Source organism: Lagenorhynchus albirostris, chromosome 16 (genome assembly GCF_949774975.1).
Source record: "Lagenorhynchus albirostris chromosome 16, mLagAlb1.1, whole genome shotgun sequence".
Classification (NCBI taxonomy): Eukaryota; Metazoa; Chordata; class Mammalia; order Artiodactyla; family Delphinidae; genus Lagenorhynchus; species Lagenorhynchus albirostris.
In genome coordinates, this window is record NC_083110.1 from 83,184,146 (window position 1) to 83,191,072 (window position 6,927).

The following is a 6,927-nucleotide window of genomic DNA, read 5'->3' on the forward strand; positions in this document are numbered from 1 at the left end:
AAGCAGAGATGAGTCAGACCCTAGGGTTGACCGGAGAGGCCTGACCTCCGAGATGCTCTGGAAACTCACGGGAAAACCCAGGGAGGTTCAGGAAGCAGGCTGTTTCCAGGCTGCCGGGCGGCCATGGGCCCAGACCATCCCAAACAGGCTCTGAGGTCCTGGAGCCCCCAGGGAGGGACAGGGCACATGCAGAGACTGGGCCAGGCGCCACGCGGGGACTCGGGGACGTCCCTTCCCTTCCCTCTGGAGCTGGAAGAGCGGGCGTGTCCTCCCAAGACGGGGAAGAGACCCCGGGGGAGGAGCCCGGCCCGAGGGTCTGCAGGGGAGCCAGGCTGCTTGGATGACCCCAGGACAGGACGGGCCTGGGGAACTAAGTGGATGTTTTTAAAGGAGCAGTCAGCTCACAGAGTACACATCTCTGCCGGAAGGAAACCGGAAGCAGTGGGTACTCAGTGGACGGCAGCAGAGGTTCCCCTGGGCCTCATGACACAAGCTCTGGGCCTCACGACACAAGCTCTGGGTGTTAGTTTAACCCAAGATTGTGGTAGACCCATCTTAGGGGACGAGGCGGCGTAGGGGTCTCAGGGGGGCCTCCAGGCTATGCCCCAGGGAGACAGAGCTGAGGGGGCGGCGAGGGGAGGGAGGGGAGCGTGGAGGACACGGCCCCCCAGGGGGTGGGGAGGCCCCGCGCAGACACACCTGCCCTCAGACGCGGGAGGGCCCGCTCCTTTTGCTCTGGCCGCCTGGTCCCCTGCGTTCTCCATCTCACCGTCTTCTGGCCCAGCTGGTGGATCGGGGTGAGCAGAGGGGGTGAGGCGTGCTGGGGGGGCTCCCCCTCGGGAGGGCGGCTCTGGGCCCAGGGGACAGGTCCCACCCATCACCCGGCGCCCTCCCCAGCCCCGTGGCCAGGCTAACCTGACCCCTTCTTTTCTCCCCAAGACCAGGAGGCTGCAGGATGAAGTAATGAAACTAGAACTGAGGTCGACCTTGAACAGAAACCAGCAATGTACAGCTCTCCCCGGAAGCCTTTCGCTCGGCCCGACTTTGTTGCAGCCTCAGAGTGTATTTTTTAACACGAACTATTAAGAACCTGCAAACGTTTGCAGATGCTAATGACAGAGTATCACTGGTACAGACTGAGCATCTTCTCACCTGGAAAACAGGCCGGCAGCTCGCTGCCTCCCCAGGGGTCGCCCCCGTGCAGGGCATGAGGTTTACGTGTCCCCATCTGCGCTGCGTATTCTGAGGCTGCAGGAGGTCTGAGCTGCATTAAGAGAATATGGTGACGGCCGCGTGGCGTCCGTTTGCAGCCCGTCGGCTGGCAGAACGTGGTGTCGGCACCTGTGCCCCCCGACCCTGCTCACAGCGGGGATCAAGCTTTCACGACTGACTAAAGTGGGGCCCGAGGTCCGTGGGGCCGTCTTTGCTGGGGAGGCAGGAGTGCCCTCCTCTCGCCCGGCGGCGCTGCTCCCCTCCCTGGGCGCTGCCCCTCCCCTGGCCCTGCAGCACCGCCGGCCCCGTCCCAGGCCCCCGGGCTCTCACCCAGCGTCGGCGCGACTTAGTCTCTTGTGCCGAACGTCTGATTAGATGTGAAATAAGGGCTTGATCTTGAAAAGACCTTTGATTCGATTTCTTTAACAGATGTAGGATAACTCAGATTTTCTACTTCTTTTTGTGTCAACTTCTTTGGTAGACATGTTTTTCCATGAGTTTTTCCATTTCATCCAAGTTGTCAGGTTCATCAGCATAAACTTCTTCATAATATCCTCATATTTTCTCAGTCACTGAGGACCTGTAACAATGTCCCCTTTCTCGTTACTGATGTTGCCCCGTTTTCCTTAATCTTGCTCGGGATTCGTCACTTCTGTTAATCTTTTCGAACAACCACGGTTGGCTTTGTCGAGTTTCTATCGTGTTTTCTGAATCATTGATTCCTGTTCTTCCCCTTCTTTTCTGTTTTCTTTGGGTTTAATCAGTGCTTAGAGGGAACTTCACCACTTTCAAATGTATATGCCACAAAGGAAGAGACAGGTAAAATCCATACCCTGGGCTCCCAACTCAAGAAGCTAGAAGGTGTGTTAGCTACCTGTTGCTGCATTAACAAGTTACTCCAGAACAAAGCAGCTGGAGGAGTAGATAAATAGCAATAAAGAATTATAAATAATTATATTATGTATTATTATATATGACTATATTAACATGGCATAATAATAATAAGTGTTTGTTGTCTCTCCTAGCTTGTGAGCGTCAGGGTAGAGGGAGCGGCTCGGCCGGCACTTCTGGCTCAGTCGGGCCACGGGTCGGGCCACGCTGCCGGAAGGCTCACTGGGCTGGGCGTCTGGTTCCCTGTGAGTCCGGTCCTGGGAAATGTGTGAAGACCTGCTTCACGGCTGCCGTACGACTTCCTCTGGGAAATGTTCCGTGCGACTGGACGAGAATCTACTTGGATGTAGCGCTGTTGGATGTCGCGCTGTTGGACGTAGCGCTGTTGGACGTAGCGCTGTGTGTCCATCAGGCGGATTGATGGTGTTGGTCAGATCTCCCGCATCCTCCAGGTTGGTTCATCTTGTCCTGTTGGCTGGATACCATTTCCAGCCACGGTTGTGGCCTCACGAATGTCTCCCTTTAGCCGTGTCAGCTGCTGCTGTATGTGGTTCCAAACTATGTTATTAGATGCCTACGCATTTAGGGTTGTTGTGTCTTCCTGTTGAATTAGCCTTTCCGTCAATAGGAAATACTTCTCTTTATCCCGTGTTCCATACTTCTTGCCTTTGAGGTCTATTTTGTCTGATGTTAATACGGGCATTTATACCACCCCTGCTCCAGTGAGCGTTTACCAATACGTCTTCCATCCTTTTACTTCAATCTTTCTGGGTTTTTATGTGTAAAGTACGTCTTATGTAAATATCATATACTTGGGTCTTCCTTCCTTTCTCTAGCCTGACAATCTTTGTCTTTTAATTAGAGGGTTTAGTCCCCTTACATTCATATGGTTGATTTTAAGTCTCCCCTCTTGCTATTTGTTTTATGAGTCTCGTGTTCTTTTATTCTTCCTTCGCTGTTCTCTGATAAAGTAAGCAAATTTTTTAAAAATTTTAAATTATTTTTAAAATTTTACCCGGGGCAGCGGAGAGGGAAGGGAAGGAAACATGCAGGGTCAGGGATGCAGGGAGGAAAATACACGTCTAATTTTCCAAAATTACCAGAGGAGGTAAAAGGATCGTACCTCCTAACAGAATGCAGAGCACAGGGGACTTCAGGTGAACGGTGAAAAACGGAGTGAATAGCAAGCCAGCAAAACAAACAAATACAAAGATGGAAGGAATGAAATCAAGTGTATCAGCCGTCACGTTGAACTTGCTAATACTAAATTGTTCTATTGGCTTTTTAAAGAAATACATAATGCAACAATCTTTGACTTTTACCCATACACTGTTTCTAAGATTCATTCTTAGAGCAGAGCGATGTTTTTAAAAGGTTGGAATGAGGGGAGTTTGACTTCCGGGTGGGACTAGGGGATCTGCTCCTGGGGCAGCTGGGAGACCCCAAGGCAGAGATCACAGAGGCCGCCAGCCGCCAGCAGCGCGGGGCCGGCTCGTGGTCTGTTGAAGAGCAAGCGTGTGGTGGCTCTCGGCTCGGGCTGCCGGGCTCTGTGGGCTGGTTCTCTCCCCGCTGTGGTCTGTGCCCTCCGCTGCCTGCGGCACCTCCGCGTGGCCTCTGTGGCAGGTGCTTTGCCCTCTCCCACGGCCACCCGGGGCCCAGCAGGTGCAGAGCAGGGGTCCCCATGCCTTGCGGAGGCTTGGGCCGTGAACCAGCACAGCACGCTTCCTCCGTGTGCCCTGCGTGGGCTCAATCGCAGGGCCGCCCAAACTCACCAAGCAGCGGGCCGCACCCCCCGCCCCTCGGCTATGCCGAGACCCCGTGCTCCCTTCTGCTCCTGTGGGTGTCCCCCCAGGAGGGGCCGGTACGAGAGGGCCTCTGCGTGGTGTGTCAGTGCCGCGTCCCCAGCTGGGCTGATGTCCACGTAGCCGCCCAGATGTCCAGACGGGCCCCGTGGCTCTGCGCCGTTTCTGCTTTGCCTCGAGGTCTCTGTTAGGGTTCCCGGTTGTTGGGTTCTCCCTGCCTCACACCTGCTCTGCTCATGTGGGGAAGGTGGTCACGTCCCCTCCGAGCCCATCCTCCGCCCTGGGCGGGCAGTGGCCGTGGGGGCCGCCTCTGGAGTGGACACCAGTGTGCCAAGTGGACTTCCAGCCTCCACTCGCCAGAGGCAGAGCCCGTGTCCACGGGTCCCGTGTCTGTCCGTCTTCACGGGGGGCCCCATCACCAGCCCTGCCCGGAAGCCAGGGACCCCCGCCCGGCTGGCGGGTGCCGGTCTCCCCAGATCAAGACCGGCGTTTGCTTCTCTTCCCGGAAGGCTTGCGCGCCTTCTCCTGTCCTCTTCTGTCTCCGGAGCCCTTGCTGCTCACTGGGCAGCTCTCCCGACTCCGTCCCCAGCTGAGATTTCCTTCTTCATGCTCGCTGCTTAGAGACGTTTCTTCCTGAAATATCTGCGTTTATTCTCTGCATCTCAGCGTGACTGTCCTCCCCATGAGCTCCCTGACGGAAATTCCACGTTTATTCTCTGCATCTCAGCGTGGCTGTCCTCCCCATGAGCTCCCTGACGGAAATTCCGCTGGGAGAGTGTTCACTTTTCAGCTCTGAAAGTCTGGGGGAGGGCACTGGGCTCGGGCCCCTCCTCTTGTGGTCTCACTGGCACGGGCTCCCTGAGTCGGTCAGTCTCCTGGGATGCTGGCCCCCTGAGACCGGGTCAGGTCGGGGCCCGGTGCTCTGGGTCCAGGCCCTCCTGCACCAGCTGCTGCCGCCCCCGCCACGCTTCCCAGCACTTCCCGGCCTCAGGTGTGGGCTCCGGCAGCCTTCTCAGCTCCTCTGGGGCTCTTGGTTGGAGAGAGGCAGGGTTGGACCAGGCCCCCAGATCCCAGCCTGGTGTCCCCAACACCGATTTCTCACCCGGGGGGTCCTGGGGAACCCAAAGCCCGCTGTCCCTGGAGGTCAGCCCCCGTCTGAGGGTGGGAGCCCAGGGCGGAAGCCACCTCCCTCGGACCCCCTTCCCTTCCTCAAGCCGTTCATCTGTTATTTATTCACTGCTGCTCCCGCCAACAGGCTGTTGGGTGACGTCCTCACCCTATACAACCCGATTCCGGCGCGATCACTCACTGCACTTGTTCTGAGCTTGGTCGGGAGACCCACCTGGACCCCTGCTCAGAAGGCGCTTGGGCCGCCGGTGGAGGGTGGCCCTGCTCCCCCAATGGATTCAGAGTATGTGGGGTGGGGGCCTGCTCTGTCCTGGGTGGAATTGGGGTGTCCGGGGGGGGACGGCCTCCGTCCCCGTTACGGGTCACCTGTCTCCACTCCATGTCCCCTCTCCTGCTTTGTCCTCTCCTTTCTTAACTGCTAAGTCATCCCTGCCATGCCTGACTGCCCACATGGGTGCTCCTGGGGCCTCTCTGCTGCCAGACAGCCTTGGGCGGGGGGAGGGAGGAAGAGCCGCCCCCCTGCCCCCAGGTAAAGGCCGAAACCCTGGGTGGCAGGGCCTGCGCTGCGAGGGCGGGGGCCCGGAGATGCGTGGACCGCAGGCGATAATGGTGGGCGCCCTGCCCAGGACCTGCTTCTGGGAGTCAGCAGCCCGGCGGCCTCATGCTGTGAGCCACGTTCGCCTGCAGATGGTGCCTTGGCCAGGACGCAGCCTGGGCACACAGCCCCGCAGGGCCCAGCAGCCGACCTGCCGCCGGCCAGGGTGCGGCCACAGCCCCACAGGGCGTCCTCCCACTCCCACCAGACCCCTGCGTCCTGACTGGTACCTGGTCCATGAGCTTGGATTCCTGAGTCCTGGGCCCAAAACGAGTATCAGGACAGGAGGGTCCGGCCCTGTCAGTGGCTACGGCCCCATCCCTTCCTGCAAGCTGCCTGTGGACGGTCAAGCCCACGGCGGCACCATCCGATCTCCACGCACCAGCCACCAGCCAGCCCAGGGGAGTGACCCCTATGGCCTGTCCACGTCTCAGAAGGATGTAGCGCAGAGGTGTGGCTGGGACATGGGCCCTGGGCCCTGTCTGTGGAGGTGGAGTCCCAGGTGACCGCAGGTGGTCCTGAGGTGGGGTGCGGACCCCACATGGACACATATCCTGGCCCGGGGATGCCTTGCCTGTTGGCGGGGGCGGGGGGCCCTCTTGCTGGGCTGAAGGGGGGTAGCGGTGTGTCCTCAGGCACCGGCAGTGCGTCACCCCCTCTGCCCCCTCGGTGTCTGTGCCATCCCCATGGGGCAGGGAGCCCAGTGCTCAGGAGGGAAGGAGCAGACCTCGCGGGGCTCAGGGCTGCGTTTTGCCACGTGTTTCCAGCCTGCATGTCCCAGTGCAGTGTTCTCTTCGGGCCAAGGACTGCTGACGGTGGGCTCCTGGCAGCCTGAGGCACAAGGAGAGCAGGGTTCAGAGGAGAAGCTCCCGCCCCAGCATACAACCATCAGCCTCCATTTCTTCCCGGGGTGGGGGTGGGGTGGCGGCAAGCAAGTAGCAAGCGACTCTGGGCCTTTCCAAACCCTGGGGGTAAAGAGCCGCCCCACCCCCAGCCCTGGGCTCCCTGTGCCCCCAGCCCTGGGCTGGGTTAGGGTCGGGGGGCCTGGGGCACTGAATCCTCCAGGCCTCAGGTGCCACTTGGGCAAGGACACAGGAGGGCACAGGTTATGGGGTGGGTGGGGTTATGGGAAAGCCCTCTAGGAGGCACCAGACCCCCTACCAGGGCTGTTCGGCATCTCCACTGGCCCAGGCTCAATACCAGTGGGGGGCAGGTGCTGCACGGAAGACGGCCCAGCTACAGGGGAGATCTGTGCTGGTGGTGGTGGTGACGGGCATGGTGGTGGTGGTGGTGGTGGTG

At 59.2% G+C, this 6,927-nt stretch overlaps 1 long non-coding RNA gene across 2 annotated transcripts; it reads right to left on the reverse strand.

Moving 5' to 3' along the window:
- Positions 1 to 1,097: 1,097 nt before the first annotated feature.
- LOC132506754 (uncharacterized) lies at positions 1,098 to 6,927 on the reverse strand. Of its 2 annotated transcripts, XR_009535953.1 has the most exons (4): positions 6,790 to 6,927; positions 6,356 to 6,459; positions 3,227 to 4,934; positions 1,098 to 3,065 (listed from the first exon to the last, which is right to left on the reverse strand). It is a non-coding gene; the product is annotated as an uncharacterized LOC132506754 (long non-coding RNA). The 2 variants fall into 2 exon arrangements; XR_009535952.1 differs by having other exon boundaries at positions 3,227 to 6,459.